Source organism: Mizuhopecten yessoensis, unplaced genomic scaffold (genome assembly GCF_002113885.1).
Source record: "Mizuhopecten yessoensis strain PY_sf001 unplaced genomic scaffold, ASM211388v2 scaffold11121, whole genome shotgun sequence".
In the NCBI taxonomy this organism is placed as follows: domain Eukaryota; kingdom Metazoa; phylum Mollusca; class Bivalvia; order Pectinida; family Pectinidae; genus Mizuhopecten; species Mizuhopecten yessoensis.
This window is the reverse complement of record NW_018408890.1, coordinates 84,672-105,890: the sequence shown is the minus strand read 5'-3', so window position 1 is coordinate 105,890 and position 21,219 is coordinate 84,672. Positions and strand designations below refer to the sequence as shown.

Below are 21,219 nucleotides of genomic sequence, written 5' to 3'. Positions count from 1 at the left end.
GGTACAGTAATTTTTTACTAGGGTTAGTAGCACCCTCCTCATCCAGTATAAGGCCAGTGTGGGTCCAGGGTGGACTCCATCTTTCAGTAGAACGTACGATACCTTGGTTGTAGTTCTGCCTTTTCTACTTTTCCGCGAAGTACACAGGTCCTCAGAGAATTTCGGTGCACATGTTCCTAATATGGTTTGGTTGATATTGCGGATTCCCTCGTTTAGCTGATCTACTCTGGAACGCAGTGTCTGGTCGCTGTCATTAAAGAGTTCGCAGTTACTGTGTCCTTTAAATCTGTTCCAAGATTTTATTGAGTAGTGGGGGCACTCTAGGATGACCATCCTTATTTTGTCTCCATATCGCACATGTAATGACTGTAGCCTTTTGTATTGGTTTGTGATATCCTCAGGCAAGATGGAATGGTTTAAGTCAATGTATTTGCCACTTACGTTGCGTGTTAAATCGCATGTCCCGGACCAGATCGCGAGTAGAATAGCACCGTGTGTTTTTACAAGCAGGTCTACATTTTCGAAGATGAAATGTACAAGGTAACTGGTACCTTTTCCTGGTTTGATGTTCCAGTTAATTTCTGAGACACCGTGTCCCTTTTGTTGGTCACGTAGTTGCCTCCCTTTGCTGTCCGACACAAACACAAGATGGCGGGAAAACTGACTATTTTTGAACAGTCTTTCGATGTCTTCTTCGGTTTTGTCCAGATATTTCGAGAGCCTGGATAGACTCATTTAGTAGGTTCTACTGTGTCCCGTATGTATAAGTTGTTGATTTTTGGTAATTTACCAAGTCCAGATCGTAGTATGCACCTGAGTAGTCTCCCGCGACACGGGGCTAGAAAGGTAAACAATGGTCCCCTACACCTTATCACGTCGTCATCTTTATTTCCTTGAAGATCACACCTTAAAACGACTTGATGTATCTCTTTATATATGTATTCTCTACATTCTCACCAAACCTTGACGTTCGATCAATTATATTATATGTAGTTAAACTACTTTTCTGATGAGAGTCGTTGCCGAGAATTTTTCTTTCAATCCACCATTTCTGCGAGCGCAACCGGAAGTCTAAATTCACTCTGTGTGTTAACGTGTCAGTCATATTCCTCGTTTGGAAAATATCCGTCATCTTGGACCTATGTTAATGTCGCAACTGCACAGAGGCATTTGTACATTTTCTGTTATGAATTTTACCATAAATCCAACATGTTCCTCTTCCGTCTTCTTGCCTGCATCCTCGATATCCAGGGGTTACGTTCACTTTCGCTCTCTGCACCCCTGGAATATGTCATAGCAAAATCGAAGGCTCAATGTGCAGCACTTTGTGGATGAGACGAGAGGACTAGCTTGGTCCTTTGATGTACAGCAAAAGAATATCGCGGTCAAGTAACGGTAAACATTGACAGGCTTTGAAGTCGGGCGTCGCTCCTTTGTAATCTTCAAAGGACAAGTGTCAGCCTTGTGATTGGTCCGGATGTTTTTACCTGACGCCAATCAAATAGCTAGCCGCGTGCCTTTAATTTTGCTATGACATATTCCAGGGGTGTAGTGAGCGAAAGCTAGCGTAACCCCTGGATATCGAGGATGCCTTGCCTGGGGTATCACTCATTCCTGCTGTAAACATTACATGTTTGCGTCCAAGCTGCTTAAGGTTATTCTGATTTGATCCAATAACCTCCTGACCATACTCGACTTGTCTCGGCAGCTTGTTCTCTCCTCTCCACATTAAAAAGTCCTTTTTTCGAGTTTATTCCTTTCCCCCCTTCATTTTGTCGTCACTAGTCTTGGCTAGCTTTACATCCAGTGACTCTCTTGTTATAGATGTTCTTAGAGCTTTCTTTTGTGAAGTAAACTGTTCCAAACCTTCTTTAATTTCAGAAAACACTGTGTAACTGAAACCCCTGAGTGAATGATTTGGGTGTTGAGGGTATCATAATGGATATCTAAGCATGTGTTTAGCGCGTCGTTGGTTAAAGTCCACGTTGTCCGACTCAATCCATTCTCGTTCGTAAAAATATCCCCACACAAAAGAAATTCTATATATACCAATTCTTACAGTAAGTTAAAAATTATTTGTAATCTAACTAAAATAAAGAGAATCGATGTTCGCCAGAAATGGTTTTTAACTTTTTGTTCAAGGTCCAGAAATATCAACTGAACTGCCTTCTACTTGACCTTGGTTGGTAATGGACGTTAAACCCTTTAAAATCAAACTCCACCTGTTCATGTAATCATATTTATGAGATACAAGAATCTACATTTAATGGACTCTCCGTTATCCGACAGTTTGGGCGATTCCTCTAAGACATAAAAAGACGTAGATTTTCCAGATATGAATCGTTACTGTTTGTTTTATATGAAACAGTAGATCACAATGTTTATAGTTATGTGACTTCTTGTGTTCCAAATAAGTACATTGTATTTGAAAAACGAAGACAGTTTGGTAACGAACTTCCAAGCTCATATTTGTCTCAATTTTTGTTAAATGTCTTGCACAGAAAATATTATACAGTTATGATAACAATATCGCAATTGAGTAAATCGTTTACATCAGAAAACACGGATGTGATCTGTCTTTAACCAGGGATGTAGTCACGACTTTCACGTTTAACGCCATATCGCGGCTAAGAATTAACGATTACATTTGTAAAAAAGTACTGTTGTTTTCATGAAATTTCGGCGTTTCCACGTCTGCGTCTTGTTCGGTCACAAACACGCTTTCACAAAATACCAAATACACTATTGTATTGTCAATGAGTATAGTCACTAGAGCATTTCTTCTTACATTTCTTCAGGTACAGACAACGTGCATGTGTGGTAATGTGTATCCCTTGTGATGCCTTGTTATCAGTAGCCTCTCCATTATCTAAAGTCGCTCCTGGTTGGAGAATTTTTGGTGTAAGACTTTACCTGCAGATTTTTGTTTTACTGTCCTTTAGGTATCTAGTGTCCATTCCTGTGGGAAACGGCCATGTTCCTAAACCAAGAATTATCTTGGTATCATTAGTCCTCTTTCTGATTACTTCTTTATTAATGTTACTTTGTTCGAAGTGGGGTTCTGCATGATCTTGGCATGCGTTTGTTCGATGTGGGGTTCTGCATGATCTTGGCATGCGTTTGTTCGAACATCCGTTTTTTTTGCTGCACCTCTCTTTCTTACTTTTTAACTCTGACGGCAAACTCGATGAAGACGATGGCTGATTTGTCAAAGCAAATATATTTTCAACTGCAGTCATATTGTATTTATTCTTTGCTCTTTTCGCTTTGGCAGCTCGTCGGTGGACTCCTCTCAAGCACCGATAGAACGTTCTACAATCCGAAATAATGATACTTCCGAAGGTCACAGACAGAATTATGATAGCCACGGTACCGACAATAGCCGAGGAGGCTCGAGAGTCCGTTGCTGATACCTTTTTCCTTCTGGTGGCCTTGAACTTATGTTTATCGATCTTGTTCAGCCTTCGTAGCTCTTTCATGTCATGGTGGGATTGGTTGTAAACTTTGGTACTTGGTTCCGTGTTATTTCCCTGTCTGGTTTCTGTGGAATTAGAACAAAAGTATGAAATTTAATTGCTTAAATATTTTATTAATTTTAAACATGTTAGCAGGTAAAATATACCGTGAAAACAAAAACAGGTTTTTGTGCGGTTTTGAAATATACGCGTGGAAAACTTGTCAATGGATCGTAAGGACTAAAACCCGCTAACCCGATTTGTTATTGCTTATCATGTTGAACAATATGGGTTAGTTGAATATGCCCATGGTCTAGTTACATTCTAAATTACTAGTTTAAGTATAAACATATTTTATTGTACAAATATACAAATGGATTGGACAACAAGTTATTACAACTTAATAAAAGTCCTCTCCTAAATACATATGGTAAACACAATGCATATGTTTTTTGGGGAACGGGAGGAGGATAGGGTGGAGAAGGCAGGGTATGGAGGTGGAGGGGAGGGGGGATAGGGAAGGAGTGGGGTACATAGAAAAGAAATCGTGTATACTGTGAAAAGGATCCGCATTTGAATAAATTATATATTATACAAAATTTCATGACATGCCGCCCGGTATAGTAATTTTATAATGAACAATATCAATGTAATAAAGTCATCAGGCAAAATAATGAAATGCAATTTCATAAAAACATATAACAACGTACACATATAAATAAAAATAAGGAATAGTCATTATAATTATCAAAACCTTTTGCTGGATTTGATGTAATGATGAACCTGCTCAAAAATGTTTGTATTGGTTTCTACCGAAAGTTGGGTATTACCAGACAAAAGCAATTCTAAATCAAAATCAACATACAAGGCATTCAAATTTTTGAACAGGATGTGTCTTTCGTCATTAAAAAGTAAGCACTCATAAAAAAAGTGAAAGGCATTTTCACAGGGATGGCCACAATTACAAACTGGACTATCAACAAGATTTACCCTATAAAGATCATATTTAAGTGGACTACACTGATATCTAAGTTTTGTATGCAAAATGTTTAATTTACGTTCACCGAAACTTAAGTAGATTGGCGGAGGAGATAGTACATTTGAAGTTAACGAGTGTTTAAAAGAAAGTAAAAAAGTGATCGCACTGAAAGGTCCAGTGAATTCCAACTACGAAGAGTTGAAGGTATAAAAGATGAGTTTGTTAGAGAAAGCCTGAAAGGAAGAACTCTATAATCATTATTGTTTCTAAGAGTGTAACGGTTACTTTCTGCAACGGTAGACGGCAATAGATCATTTAAGTAGTCCGGAGTTAATTTATTGTGCATCTTTTACAAAAGTTGAAGTTTTCTGCGTTTTCTTCGATTCGAAAGAGTATCTAGACCAGATTCAAAAAGTAAATCTTCGATTCTGGCATAAGAAGGAAGTCCAGTAATTATACGAATAGCTTCTCTTTGGGCTTTCTCTAACATTTCTGTTTCATAAGTTGTACAACCATCCCACAATTCACAAGCATATTCTAAAACTGGTAAAAGAAAAGATTTATAAATCTTTAAAAGATAACCTCGATTTAATAAGTATTTGAGTCTACGTAAGACGTTGACTTTTTTCATAACTGAAGTAAAATTGCACAAATATGATCCCCCCATTTTGCCTTTGAATTAAAAATAACACCTAAATGTTTATGATGATCAGTAAAATTTAAAAATTCGCCATTAAATTCTAATTCTAAATCTTCATTAATTTCAACCGAGTTTGAAACAAAAATCACTCCATTTTTTTCTGGATTGAATGTTACTAACCAAGTTTGGGGCCATGTATTCAGAGACTCGAGATCTCTATTCAGAACCGTTTGTATTTCTAGACACGAAGATGATGATTTTGATAAAGAAGTATCGTCTGCAAATAGACGAACGGTTGACTCAAAAACATCAGCAATATCATTAATATAGATAAGAAACAAAAGAGGTCCAAGAATCGAACCCTGAGGAACACCTGCTTCAGTGAAACCTAAGTGGGAGTAAGTATTATTCAAAAAGACTTTCTGGTGCCTCTGAAATAGGTAATTTCCCAACCATTGATAAAATTATCTTGAAATTCCATAAGATTTTAACTTAATCATCAAACCCTTATGCCAAACCCGATCAAAAGCCTTAGAAATATCGCAGAATTCCATACATACATGTTTTCTTTCCTCTAGAGCAATACAGATGTTATGATAAATTTCAATGAGATGATATACAATAGAATGGCCAGGCAAAAAACCAGACTGATACTTATAAAAAAAATAGTTTTCAATAAAATAGTTATGCAAGTATTTGAAAATTATAATTTCAAATATCCCAGCTGAACAAATACACGTCCCCACGCAATTACTACCACAAGTGACTGGTAGTATTCAAAGTTAATTTCTGGCTCTGTAATAGCATGTCTATGTAACTTAATACAATGGACTTGGTATATATTCAGTAAGTATATCAGAGGACTCGTATCCCTACCTTGAAACAGAGGACGACCTAACACCTTGACCTCACACAATACAAGACTGAAGAAGCCCGCCCTCGGGACTGCGGTGAGTTTAACGATACGTCCAACCAATGGTTCTTCGCAGGTATGCTTAGCAAATTCCTTGACGACGAAATCTTTCTTTTGGGTACATACGTATGGCTGTAGCAGTTGTAAATCTGGACCGGTACCCATGGCAACTTCTATTTTGAAGGATAGTAGATTGTTGTCTGAAGTGCATAACACAAACCTATTAATGATTTATTATGGTAATAGCATTAAAACTAACCAATAATAATTTGAACTGTAAAATTTCCGTAGCATCCTGCTTTTTTCATAATATTCGAGATGAATATGAGTTAGCTAATTATGCACGGCTTTCATGGTCAGAAACAAAAACTTGATTCTGCAGCTGACAGTATCTACCCACAGAAGCAAGAAAAAACAAAATCTTGATTCTGCAGCTGACATTATCTACCCACAGAAGCAAGAGAAAAAGAAATCTTGTTTCTGCAGCTGACATTATCTACCCACAGAAGCAAGAGAAAACAAAATCTTGATTCTGCAGCTGACATTATATACCCACAGAGGCAAGAGAAAACAAAGAAGGAAGCAACGGCTCACTCAGGTGATGGCTTGTGTTGGAAATATCGCACGCTTGAGGGATTTAAAATGATTCCATAATATAAGTTGACGAATATATTGGTTTTTGTTGCCGTCAAAAATCGAATCTATCCACATAAAGAATTTTGAGCGTCGAAGGAAAACCATATAAAATGTAATATGTAAATTGAATTACCTTTATTTAAAGACAAATTGGTAACAACGATGAGTTGATCAATTTTGAAATAGTCCTGGAGATTAACAAGCCACCAAGGGGACCGTTCCGGAAGTGTCACTGCGCAGTCGCCATAGTCAGTGTGGGTTCCGCTGTTACCGTCTACAGATTTGCCGGACGTGTATTTGTTTAGCGTGGATATTTGAAAAGTCGGCATGTGCATTGCAACATTTGAAAAATGTTCTAAAATGAAGAAGCAAAACATTATAAGTGCCTGTCAGGGAGGTATTCGTCCCTTGTTTCCGTTCACCTTATTGATACAATATTTGCACTGTTCTTATCGACTCAATCATCTTTGATTATTCAATGAATATTCGAATTCTTTTCCCGTGTCTTGTCTCATTACATTAACAACTCGGCATTTGTTGAGAAAATTAGAGTTCACGAAATCACTGTAACGGATATATACAAGTTTGTGATTTAACACACAGATATATGTCTGAAACAATGGATGAAAACTCTAAACAATCAGAGGTTTGTGATGTAACACAGAGATATATGTCTGAAACAATGGATGAAAACTCTAAACCATCAGAGGTTTGTGATGTAAAACACAGATATATGTCTGAAACAATGGATGAAAACTCTAAACCATCAGAGGTTTGTGATGTAACACAGATATATGCCTAACTCAGTGGATGAAAACTTTAAACCACGAGAAATTCGTTTGCTAACACACAGACATAGGCTTGATATAATGGGTGAAACAAAGACATAATAACTCAAGGAATTAAAACTCCAAACATTCAGGTGTTCCAAAATAAAATAAACGACAGAAATAAAGGGTTGGTGTTGAAGAAAACAAATCTCTGTTGAATCGGCTAAAGAGGACTTCACAACACAGAAGTAAGAAATGGATTACATTTTCTTAAGCTATTTGATTTAAATGTATACTGACGTTGTGGCGAGGTTTCCTGTGCTTGACAGCACGTGGTTAGGAGAGGCACGGAGAAGCTTGCCAACAGTATGCCGGAAATGACGTCATTCAGACATATCTTTGATACTCCCTCAATATGACGTTTCAGTGTCGGCTTGATGAACATGCTGCTTCCAAATGGGGTTTCCTGCAAAAACACACCTCTATTATCAGGTCATAGTAGCTTGGATGGGTACATTATTTTTATGAACTCAATTGCGTCGTAAAATTGTACTCAAACGGACTGTATAATATAATAATAATTAATAATGATTGGAGGTTCTTATATACCGCTTTATCACAACCTAGTTCGTAAGTCGTCTCAAAGCGGTTCACAAATTATTATCCGTGGTTATAGGGCCTTTGCAACCAGCCAATAGATTGTTCAACTCCCTGGGGAGCATACAGCCGGAGCTGCCATTTCGGTGCTAACAGCTAGCATTCAACAATTCTAGCACTACCCAACCAAGTACTCACTTACAGCTGAGTAGACTGGAACAAGCGGAGTAAAGTATATTGCTCAAACACGTTGCCGTGCCGTGGCGCGAACCCGCAACCCTTCGGTCACGAGCCCGGCGTCCCACCACTGGACTACCGTGCCTCCAAAATAATAAGACTATATACCACAAATGATGTTACTTTTTATAAGTTCATATAGTGACAATATTTAAATGCTTAATGGCAGTCAATCTTTAACATTAAAATGCCCAATCTAAATAAATCCAATTAACGGCCGTTTGAATGTGCCGTGATACGATGATAAGAATAGCACTTTGAATGTAGTCTAATACGATTAAAAACTAGAATCTGAAAAATACTAATCCTCCAAAAAACTACATGAATGTGATAAATCATTTACCCAAAGACAGTCAGTGACGATAGTAGAAGGCTGACTTCACACTTCACTATGACGTCACTCCGCTGACTTCACACTTCACTATGACGTCACTCCACTGACTTCACACTTCACTACGACGTCACTCCGCTGACTTATCACTTCGCTATGACGTCACTCCGCTGACTTAACACTTCACTATCACGTCATTTCGCTGGCTTCACACTTCACTATGTCGTCACTCCACTGACTTAACACTTCACTATGACGCCAGTCAGCTGATTTTACACTTCACTATGAGGTCACTCCGCTGACTTCACACTTCACTATGACGTCATTCTGCTGAATTCACACTTCACTATAACGTCACTCCGCTGTTTTTAAACTTCACTACGAGGTCACTCCGTGACTTCACACTGAACATTCATCTGTTGTATATATATTATTTTGTTTCTAGTGCAATCCAGGTACTCATTATAACAATTAATATGTTCGTTTCGCATTTGAATCACCAGGTCTCTTCACTGCACAACGTTAGGTCCATTTCTTTTGCAGTCCTCTTTGACAATGAAAATCCTTCAAAATTATCTGTCTTCAGTCCAAACAGACTTAAATAGCATCTGTAAAGTCAATGCTGTGTTTTCAGATGAACGGATGTATCTATAGTCGTGCTTTGAAACAATTTCCTAGCTGGCGAATGACTACGGTAGGAACGATTAGAGCAAATGAAAAATCGTTACCTGTAGCTTTGCCGGATCTATTGGACAAACTCACCAAGGGCAATACTAATCTCTTATCAATATCTTCACGAACACGTTTCTAACCATTAGTGGCTGGAACAATACCTCTTGTTAATGCTCATCATTGCGCCAACATACCTGAGGGATCACTATCTCCGCTCACCTGTCGAATCGTGACGTCACACTAGTGTCAATTAGGATTTAAGTTCACTACGTTCAACCAAACATAAAGCATGTATCACATAAAACGCAAACACCTAAGTATGGGAGTGGCCTTCGACGGTCAATCATTATATTTAAGGGAAAGGTACATGAAAATACAAAGGGCACGTGCCCGTTCCTTCTTCCCTTCTCTCTTCTCTCCGTCCTGAATCTGGATCCTGGCAGACGCTAGGAATTCCCGTTGTAGAATCTTTCCTGGAGTTCGTGCCTGTCTCAAGGAAAAGGGGAAATTTCATAATTCTATGATTTAACAAAAGGAAATATAATTTCTTGAAATGTGTCTCTGTGCCACTCAAACTACCTTTATTACTCTATAGACACCCGCGGTGTCGCACATGTAAAACGTGCGGTAAAACTTTACCTGTCCCGCCTCACGCGGCTACCTGTTTCACCTTGGCCTGATATCCGGTCACTCGTACATCTGTACTACCTGTATAACATACATTAATGTATACTGTGACTTTAACAGATACAATGATTGTGGTAGCGGTAAGTGCTCCTTCATCCCCTCAGGATGACCTATCAATACAGCCTAGTGTGCTATAAAAAAAGAATAGTATCAATTATTTATATTTCAATCTGTTTAATTCGGTATGCCGTATTTTATTTGTATCCTTGTAACTCCTGTCGTTTTAATATCCCTTTATCCGTTCATGTTTGTATTCTTTCTAACATCATTTTGATAGATCCTTTAATCTTTTTATTCTTTCTATCATCGTTTTGATATATCCTTTAATCTTTTTATTCTTTCTATCATCGTTTTGGTATATCCTTTCATGTATATTTTCTTTTCATCATCGTTTTGATATATCCTTTTATGTTTGTATTCTTTCTATCATCGTTTTGATATATCCGTTCATATTTGTATTCTTTCTATTATCGTTTTGATATATCCGTTCATGTTTGTATTCTTTGTATCATCGTTTTGATATATACTTTCAGGTTTGTATTCTTTCTCTCATCGTTTTGATATACCCGGTCATGTTTGTATTCTTTCCATTATCGTTTTGATATATACTTTCAGGTTTGTATTCTTTCTATTATCGTTGTGATAGATCCTTTCAGGTTTGGATTCTTTCTAGCATCGTTTTGGTATATCCGTTCATGTTTGTTTTCTTTCTATCATCGTATTGGTATATCCTTTCATGTATATTTTCTTTTCATCATCGTTTTCATATATCCTTTTATGTTTGTATTCTTTTTAACATCGTTTTGATATATCCTTCCATGTTTTTATTCTTTCTATCATCGTTTTGATATATCCTTTCATGTTTGTATTCTTTCTACCATCGTTTTGATATATCCTTTCATATTTGTATTCTTTCTATTATCGTTTTGATATATCCTTTCAGGTTTGTATTCTTTCTATCATCGTTTTGGTATATCCTTTCATGTCTGTATTCTTTCTTTCATCGTTTTGATATATCCTTTCATGTTTGTATTCTTTCTATCATCGTTTTGATATATCTGTTCATGTTTTTATTCTTTCTATCATCATTTTGATATATCCGTTCATGTTTGTATTCTTTCTAACATCGTTTTGATATATCCTTTCATGTCTGTATTCTTTCTTTCATCGTTTTGATATATCCTTTCATATTTGTATTCTTTCTATTATCGTTTTGATATATCCGTTCATGTTTTTATTCTTTCTATCATCGTTTTGATATATCCTTTCATGTTTGTATTCTTTCTATCATCATTTTGATATATCCTTTCATGTTTGTATTCTTTTTAACATCGTTTTGATATACCCGTTCATGTTTGTATTCTTTCTATCATCGTTTTGATATATCCTTTCATGTTTGTATTCTTTCTATCATCGTTTTGATATATCCTTTCATGTTTGTATTCTTTCTATCATCGTTTTGATATATCCGTTCATGTTTGTATTCTTTCTATTATCGTTTTGATATATCCTTTCATGTTTGAATTCTTTCTATCATCGTTTTTATATATCCTTTCATGTTTGGATTGTTTCTATTATCGTTTTGGTTTATACCTCTATGTATGTTTGTATTCTTTCTTGTAACTCCTGTCGTTTTAATATCCCTTTATCCGTTCATGTTTGAATTCTTTCTATCATCGTTTTTATATATCCTTTCATGTTTGGATTGTTTCTATTATCGTTTTGGTTTATACCTCTATGTATGTATTCCGTCTTGTTTGTATTCTTTCTATAATCGTTTTGATATATCCTTTAATCTTTTTATTCTTTCTATCATTTTTGATATATCCGTTCATTTTTGTATTCTTTTCATCATCATTTTGATATATCCGTTCATTTTTGTATTCTTTCTATAATCGTTTTGATATATCCTTTGGGGGTTGTATTCTTTCTATCATTTTTGATATATCCGTTCCTGTTTGTATTCTTTCTATCATCGTTTTGATATATCCTTTCATGTTTGAATTCTTTCTATCATCGTTTTGATATATCCGTTCATGTTTGTATTTTTTCTAACATCGTTTTGATATACCCGTTCATGTTTGTATTCTTTCTATCATCGTTTTGATATATCCTTTCATGTTTGTATTCTTTCTATTATCGTTTTGATATATCCGTTCATGTTTGTATTCTTTCTATCATCGTTTTGATATATCCGTTCATGTTTGTATTCTTTCTAACATCGTTTTGATATATCCTTTCATGTTTGTATTCTTTCTATCATCGTTTTGATGTATCCTTTCATGTTTGTATTCTTTTCTAACATCGTTTTGATATATCCGTTCATGTTTGTATTCTTTCTAACATCGTTTTGATATATCCGTTCATGTTTGTATTCTTTCTATCATCGTTTTGATATATCCTTTCATGTTTGTATTCTTTTTATCATCGTTTTGGTATATTCGTTCATGTTTGTATTCTTTCTATCATCGTTTTGATATATCCTTTCATGTTTGGATTCTTTTTATCATCGTTTTGGTATATCAGTTCATGTTTGAATTCTTTCTATCATCGGTTTTATATATCCTTTCATGTTTGGATTCTTTTTATCATCGTTTTGGTATATCAGTTCATGTTTGAATTCTTTCTATCATCGTTTTGATATATCCTTTCATGTTTGTATTCTTTCTATCATCGTTTTGATACATCCTTTCATGTTTGTATTCTTTCTATCATCGTTTTGGTATATCCGTTCATGTTTGAATTCTTTCTATCATCGTTTTGGTATATCCTTTCATGTTTGTATTCTTTCTTACATCTGTTCTTTCTATCATCGTTTTGATATATCCTTTTATGTTTTTATTCTTTCTATCATCGTTTTTATAAATTCTTTTATTTTATATATTAATCCTTTGATCTTATTGGATATCCCTTTTTTGTATTCCTTTCTGTCATTATATAAGAATTGAACGGCGTTTTGTTTTCATGCCGGTATGAACAGATACATCCATATTTCATAAAACCTGCCAGAGATATAATGGTATATACCGCTATGTATGTATTCCGTCTAGTATCGTTTTGGTATAAACCTCTATGTATGTATTCCGTCTATATTCGTGTTGGTATATCCCTTTATGTTTTTATTCCGTCTAGTATCGTTTTAGTATATCCCTCTAAGTATGTATTCCGTCTATCGTCGTTTTGGTATATACCTCTATGTTTGTATTCCGTCTATTATCGTTTTGGTATATACCTCTATGTATGTATTCCGTCTAGTATCGTTTTAGTATATACCTCTATGTATGTATTCCGTCTATTGTCGTTTTGGTATATACCTCTATGTTTGTATTCCGTTTATTATCGTTTTGGTATATACCTCTATGTATGTATTCTGTCTAGTATCGTTTTAGTATATACCTCTATTTATGTATTCCGTCTATTGTCGTTTTGGTTTATACCTCTATGTTTGTATTCCGTCTATTATCGCTTTAGTATATACCTCTATGTATGTATTTCGTCTATTGTCGTTTTGGTATATACCTTTATGTATGTATTCCGTCTATTGACGTTTTGGTATATACCTTTATGTATGTATTCCGTCTATTACCGTTTTGGTATATACCTTTATGTATGTATTCCGTCTATTATCGTTTTGGTATATACCTCTATGTATGTATTCCGTCTATTATCGTTTTGGTATATACCTCTATGTATGTATTCCGTCTATTATCGTTTTGGTATATCCCTCTATGTATGTATTCCGTCTATTACCGTTTTGGTATATCCCTCTATGTATGTATTCCGTCTAGTATCGTTTTGGTATATACCTCTATGTATGTATTCCGTCTATTATCGTTTTGGTATATACCTTTATGTATGTATTCCGTCTATTGACGTTTTGGTATATATACCTTTATGTATGTATTCCGTCTATTATCGTTTTGGTATACATACTTTTATGCATGTATTCCGTCTATTATCGTTTTGGTATATCCCACTATGTTTGTATTCCGTCTATTATTGTTTTGGTATATCCCTCCATGTTTGTATTCCGTCTATTATCGTTTTGGTATATATACCTTTATGCATGTATTCCGTCTATTGACGTTTTGGGATATCCCTCTATGTTTGAATTCCGTCTATTATCGCTTTAGTATATACCTCTATGTATGTATTCAGTCTATTATAGTTTTGGTTTATACCTCTATGTATGTATTCCGTCTATTATCGTTTTGGTATATACCTCTATGCATGTATTCCGTCTATTATCGTTTTGGTATATATACCTTTATGTATGTATTCCGTCTATTGACGTTTTGGGATATCCCTCTATGTTTGTATTCCGTCTATTATCGCTTTAGTATATACCTTTATGTTTGTATTCCGTCTATTATCGTTTTGGTATATACCTCTATGTATGTATTCCGTCTATCATCGTTTTGGTATATACCTCTATGTTTGTATTCCGTCTATTATCGCTTTAGTATATACCTCTATGTATGTATTCCGTCTATTATCGTTTTGGTTTATACCTCTATGTATGTATCCCGTCTATTATCGTTTTGGTATATACCTCTATGCATGTATTCTGTCTAGTATCGTTTTGGTATATACCTTTATGTTTGTATTCCGTCTATTATCAATTTGGTACATACCTCTATGTATGTACTCCGTCTAGTATCGTTTTGGTATAGTATATCCCTCTATGTCTGTATTCCGTCTATTATCAATTTGGTACATACCTCTATGTATGTACTCCGTCTAGTATCGTTTTGGTATATACCTGTATGTATGTATTCCGTCTAGTATCGTTTTTGTATATACCTCTATTTATGTATTCCGTCTAGTATCGCTTTGGTATATACCTCTATGTATGTATTCCGTCTATTGTCGTTTTTATATATACCTCTATGTATGTATTCCGTCTATTATCAATTTGGTATATACCTCTATGTATGTATTCCGTCTATTGTAATTTTTATATATACCTCTATGTATGTATTCCGTCTATTATCAATTTGGTACATACCTCTATGTATGTATTCCGTCTATCATCGTTTTGGTATATACCTCTATGTTTGTATTCCGTCTATTATCGCTTTAGTATATACCTCTATGTATGTATTCCGTCTATCATCGTTTTGGTATATACCTCTATGTTTGTATTCCGTTTATTATCGCTTTAGTATATACCTCTATGTATGTATTCCGTCTAGTATCGCTTTGGTATATACCTCTATGTATGTATTCCGTCTAGTATCGTTTTGGTATATACCTCTATGTATGTATTCCGTCTAGTATCGTTTTTATATATACCTCTATGTTTGTATTCCGTCTATTATCGCTTTGGTTTATCCCTTATGTTAAACATCTCTTGTTTTGGTGTATTCCGACTATTGTCATTCGCTTCTTTTTTCTTCTTCTATTGTCGTTTTATAAAATATCCCTTACTGTTTGTTTTCATTCTATTATCGTTTTGGTATATCCCTTTATTTTAAACATCTCTCGTTTTTTGGTATATCACTTTATTTTAAACATCTCTCGTTTTTTGGTATATCACTTTATTTTAAACATCTCTCGTTTTTTGGTTTATCACATAATTTAAACATCTCTCGTTGTTTGGTATATCACTTTATTTTTGTATTCACTATATAGTCGATTACAGCTTATCCGTTTCGGTATTCTTTCCCTTACACTATATCTCGTTATTGAGTGTGTCCCGTCTCTGTGGTAAATGAATGAAGGTATAAGATAACAAGGTGCCGATTTTACCATTTTTTTGTGTCATTGCTACATGTTTATGATGATATTGATTTGTACAAAAATATTAAATATAATGTTTTACAACATCTTGCTTTTTGTTATTGCTGTTTTTATATATCTTATAAACTTTTTAATCTTTAAGGTTTAATTTTGATAAATTCCTTTTTTGTGAACGTCTATTTTTTGTGTATTTTTCCCTTAATGAACAAACAAACAAACTAGGCAGGGTCCCATAACATAAAATATAACTTAATTGTCTTTAAGAAGCTTCATTATACAAGTGTTACAGTTTGTCAAGACATCGCCATTGATGAAACATCCCTAAAATGCATGTACATGTAATGTGTGTGTCCTTTGTCCCTACGGATCAAAGAACATACGCAGCTTGTAAATAAAGTTATTGAGACCTTATTGTTAACAATGGCAGAGTAAAGTGTAACAGCTAAGGAATTTGAGGGGGAAATACTGCCTTCATGTCAAGCTAGATTTTCCAGCGATGCGGTGTACCCCGGGGACCCGCTCCCTAGTTCATCAGCGTCGAGCGTGGTCAGTGGCTAGACGAGTGACCGCCCGACCGTCACAAAAGGTTCCCACCACACTGGACTAACACGCCTACGTTAATTATTAATGCCCTCCACGCATTGTCAGTTAGGTCACTGATGTCAGAATCAATAATGGTATTGGAATATTATGAAAGGTGAGTCTGTCTACAATATCAACAAATATCTAGCTATTACCGTTATGTACGTTTCCCACTGGTCCAAGTGAGCGCATAACTCCATCAACAAGAGGCCCACAGGGCATGTATCGCTCACCTGGTTATTCAAGCAGTCATAGCAAAATATTTTCATTAAATATTATACTGTACATTTCAAAATATTTGCTCTGTCTCTCAGCAACACCCTTACATTAGTTGGTCCCATCCCTCTGTCCCGATTGGGGTGGGGGCATAGTTTATACATCGTTGAACTATATTGGACCAAGGGCACTCTAAATTAAATTCGATTTAGATAAAGCTTAAGGATAAAAATCCTTTCCTATGACTTTTCAAAACAACCTGTTACAGGATTTCAACACATTTTACCTCAGTGACCTTGAAAGTCTAACAAAGTCATTAAGTTGAAATAACTTGGAAGTCCTTAGACCCAAAAAATCCTCACCCTGTGGCTCTTGAGAAGAGTCATTTAAATACCTTAACACATTTCATCCCTATGACCTTGAAAGTATAGGTAAATGTAATTTAGATAGTTGACCCCTGTGACCTTGAAAGTTGGTTGAGGTAGTTTTCAATCGAAAAATGAGTTGGGCTATATCTGCGAGAGCTACCAGCCAAATGTTATTTTCTATGCCTTTCAGAATTAGTCGTTTGAAGTGTTTGACATATTTGCCCAAGACCTTGCACATATATCTAGACTATTTTCATTCGCAAACGTTGTCTGGCTCCATCCCAAGAAGCTACCAGCCAAATATGAATTCCATACTTTCCAGTTCTTCAGAAGAAGTTGTTTAAAGTATTTGACATATTTGACCCCTGTGACCTTGAAATTAGGTCAAGGTCATTTTCATTCTCAAACTTTGTCAGGCTCTTTCCCAGAAAGCCACAAGCAAAATATAATGATTCTATACCTTTCACTTCTTCAGAAAAAGTCGTCTGAAGTGTGTAACACAATTGACCCCTGTGACCTTGAAAGTAGTTCAAGGTCGTTTTCGTTCTCAAACTTTATCAGGATCTCACCAACGAAGCTTTCAGCCAACTATCATGACTCTAGGCCTGTCCATTCTTAAGAAGAATTTGTTTAAATGAAATGTTGACGGACGACAGACGCCACGCCATGACAGAAGCTCCTTAGCCCTTCGGGCAGGTGAGCTAGAAATCGTCTTTGCGTCAGTTGTCTCATATCTAATATGGTTACAATTTGCATCATCTTTCCGAAAAACAAATAAAAATACACACATGGACATTTTAACTAGGTAGGACAGCTTAAGGGGGAAATACACACATGGACATTTTAACCAGGTAGGATAGGCTAAGGGGGAAATACACACATGGACATTTTAACCAGGTAGAATAGGCTAAGGGGGAAATACACACATGGACATTTTAACTAGGTAGGATAGGCTAAGGGGGAAATACACACATGGACATTTTAACCAGGTAGAATAGGCTAAGGGGGAAATACACACATGGACATTTTAACCAGGTAGGACAGGCTAAGGGGGAAATACACACATGGACATTTTAACTAGGTAGGACAGCTTAAGGGGGAAATACACACATGGACATTTTAACCAGGTAGGATAGGCTTTAAAGTGCAAAATAAATCTTAATTGCTGAATTGTTGACATGTAAAGCAATAAGCACGTTAGAGTAGCTTATTCTCAAGAAATAAGGCGCTATTTCAAATGTGTTTTTCCTTAGTTTCAAAGGCTAACATCTACCAGTTTCCTTCTGTAATTGGACTATGTTCCTTAACCCCTGGAAGACCACACAAGATTACTATATACAAAATATGTTTTCCAGGTCGCAAGAAAGCATAACACCACATCTGGTCAGTCATTCATGAAAAGTAGGCTTTACCTAGTACAGGAAAAGCTAACAGACGGAGGAAGGACACTGCAGCATGGCATAAGCTCACAGGTCCTGAATATCAACTTTTTTAAGCTCACTGGTGCTGTGGTCCAGGTGAGCTAAAACACTGCTTTGGAACGTGAATACACAATATGATACATGATATGAAAGACAGTCAAGTGGATGTTTTAAGCAGTCTTCTGTTTTTCAAACAAATATCACATACAAGTATCATACAAATAAATCAGACACTGGAAAATTATCTGTATAAAATAATTTTATTTGAGTTTTCTACAGTTCATATAAAAGCTTGCTGTTGTTGCAGAAAGTACAAATGATATAAACATATACTGTAAGAGTAATTATTTTAGCCGACACACATTTTTAGCTTATAATCAAATTTTAACAGATTTGCACACCAATTAATTGGCATTCTCACAATATGTGCAATAGAAAATTACATACAGAAATCAATTAGCGCCATCATAAATTAGCATAATGTTTAAAGAGTAAAAAGCGCCAAAATTAGAATACCCCTAAAATATGTCACGTGGGGCGGTCACCCATCCCACTACTGACCACGCTCGACACTGCTGAACTAGTGAGCGGGTCCCCGGGTTATACAGAATCACTGGAAAAGCTGGCTTGCCAGTAAGGTAGTATTTTTTCCCTCATATTCCTTAGCTGTTACAGCTGCACAACATTTCATGAATTTATTCAATCAAATACAAACCAATATTTTTGAAGTTCAATTTAAGTATCTCTATTGAAATACATCAGGAGTAAATAGTTCCTTTAAGCAAATAAGGAAATCTCTTCGAAATACTGCCACACAAATGTGTCTACAAACAATACCTCAATAGAAATATTGACAGAAAATACATTTATACTAAATCAGGAAGAGGTCTAATAGGCCTGCTACACTCGCCAGTTGATTCAATACTGTTAGCAAACAACATCTCCCATCTGTTACCTTTCAAAAAATGCTAAGCTCTGTGGTATAAACAATTTTGAAAGCAAGAAAGTTATCACCGTTGATTTCAAACATTTTAACACAGTTTCTCACTGCTACCGTTAATAACGATAGCCCTTCGTCCAAGCATTCTTAAATGTATCATAACCCTTGTCCTTTTGTTTGTTAAAAATAATTTACTTCAATGTCTTAACAAACAAAATAGCTCAGTCATCTTTACATGCTTAACAGGCCATATAGTAACATCACCTGAAGCCTCTTGGCTCTTCAGAATACAGTGCTTAAAGGGAGGTAACTTAATGGTCTTACAACCCATAAAGCTACCGAAAAATATAATCACTCTAGGAAGCCCTTTGGTAATTCACATTTGACCTTTGTGACCATGAAGATGGGTCATGTTCATTTATTTAAAAGGTCTTTCAGGTTTTCAAGTTTTCAATCAAGAATATGATTTCAATTATCTACCGATATTTACAACAAAGTGAAACAAATTATGCATTTCATGTAATGGTCTATATCACAACCTTGGAAAAGTTATTACATACTACAGATCACAGAGAATTGGCGCTCGCCGCTGACTTTCCATGGTATGTGGCTGGTAAGTACAATAATTTTTTCTATCTATCTGTCCTTCAAAACACGGTACAAACCCTGAAACTATATATGGGGATCATGATGACCTGAAGTGATAACATGAACTGTGAGGGGCTCGTCTAACCTAGATGGCCTGATCTGGCTCATTTTAAAGCATGAAAAAGTATCGACCAAAGTGCATATCAAGTTTCATCATGGTCCCTTCTGTACTTTCAGAGTAAATACAGTGGTACAAATGTAAAAGCATTTACAGTCGTGCAGTCTGTAAACAAAATCCAAGATGGCCGACTACAAACCATCGTGTCATCATCCATTCAGGCGTTCTTGAGAACTAATACTTGCAAAACCAAGATGGTTGCCTGGCGGCCATTTGGTTTCTAAAATCCCTGTCAAGTTGAAGCATTCAACGAGCTACCATGAGTTGGAATGACTAGGGACTGACTGTATGAGGTCAGTCCAAGGACGAAATGAGATTTGACTATAGAATATGAGTTATACAATTGCAACCTCCTTAAATTATGTCTGATGTCTTAATGCTAATGTCAATTAAAGAACAAAACGCAAATAAAAAAACATTGATAAATGTTACTTATCTTTGGTTTCCATATATATGTCAAATAAACAAAAAAAATGTAACAATCTTCACCAAACATTTAATACAGGGACATTACAGGTAGAACTCGTATTTCACTATATGACTTAAGGGTTTATGCTAGCTACCCCACACCTGTAACTGGCGTGTTATCCCTGAGATTTCTCTTCAGGATAAATGCTACCTCACAAGTGACATCTCCCACAACCTGCCCTAGCAGATATACATAATCAATGGACTATCATATAGCATAATACACCATATAGTGGAAGCATACTACATAAACATATTTTGATCATTTCTTCAATTCACAACATTTTGATTTTATAACCCTGAACCCATGTCCAAAAAAAGCATAATATACAAACCAATATAATTAGAATGGAGTATCTCACAATATTAACATGCCCATGTAGATAAATTGACTGGCCTGTCACCCTAACAAATATGAACTCAAATGTAGTATGAATACTACCAGAAAACTAGAACATGCAGCACGAGTCCTGAGATTTTATAAAATGATGACAAGAAATATCTAACTTTTATTTACTATACAAACAGTGTACCTATAAAACATGTTGTAACGTTTCAAGACTGACTGGTTCCTTAAGAATGATCTACCCACCAGACACCAGGTTTGAGAGTGATCTACCCACCTGATACCAGGTTTGAGAGTGATCTACCCACCAGACACCAGTTTTGAGAGTGATCTACCCACCTGGTGATCTACCCACCTGACACCAGGTTTGAGAGTGATCTACCCACCTGGTGATCTACCCACCTGACACCAGGTTTGAGAGTGATCTACCCACCTGACACCCGGTTTGAGAGT

General features: G+C 35.8%; 1 protein-coding gene across 2 annotated transcripts in view; it reads right to left on the bottom strand.

The window, feature by feature from the left end:
* Positions 1-18,493: 18,493 nt before the first annotated feature.
* The window catches only part of LOC110466156 (aldehyde dehydrogenase family 8 member A1-like), a 25,781-nt gene continuing 23,055 nt past the window's right edge, over positions 18,494-21,219 (bottom strand). Inside the window, exons 11-12 of one of the 2 annotated variants that reach the window (XR_002464702.1) lie at positions 21,122-21,199; positions 18,494-21,043 (exon numbers count right to left, since the gene is read on the bottom strand). The gene's annotated coding sequence lies outside the window, so the exon portion shown is untranslated. Of the gene's footprint in view, positions 21,200-21,219 lie in introns of both variants that reach the window. The other variant, XR_002464701.1, reaches the window with a different exon arrangement.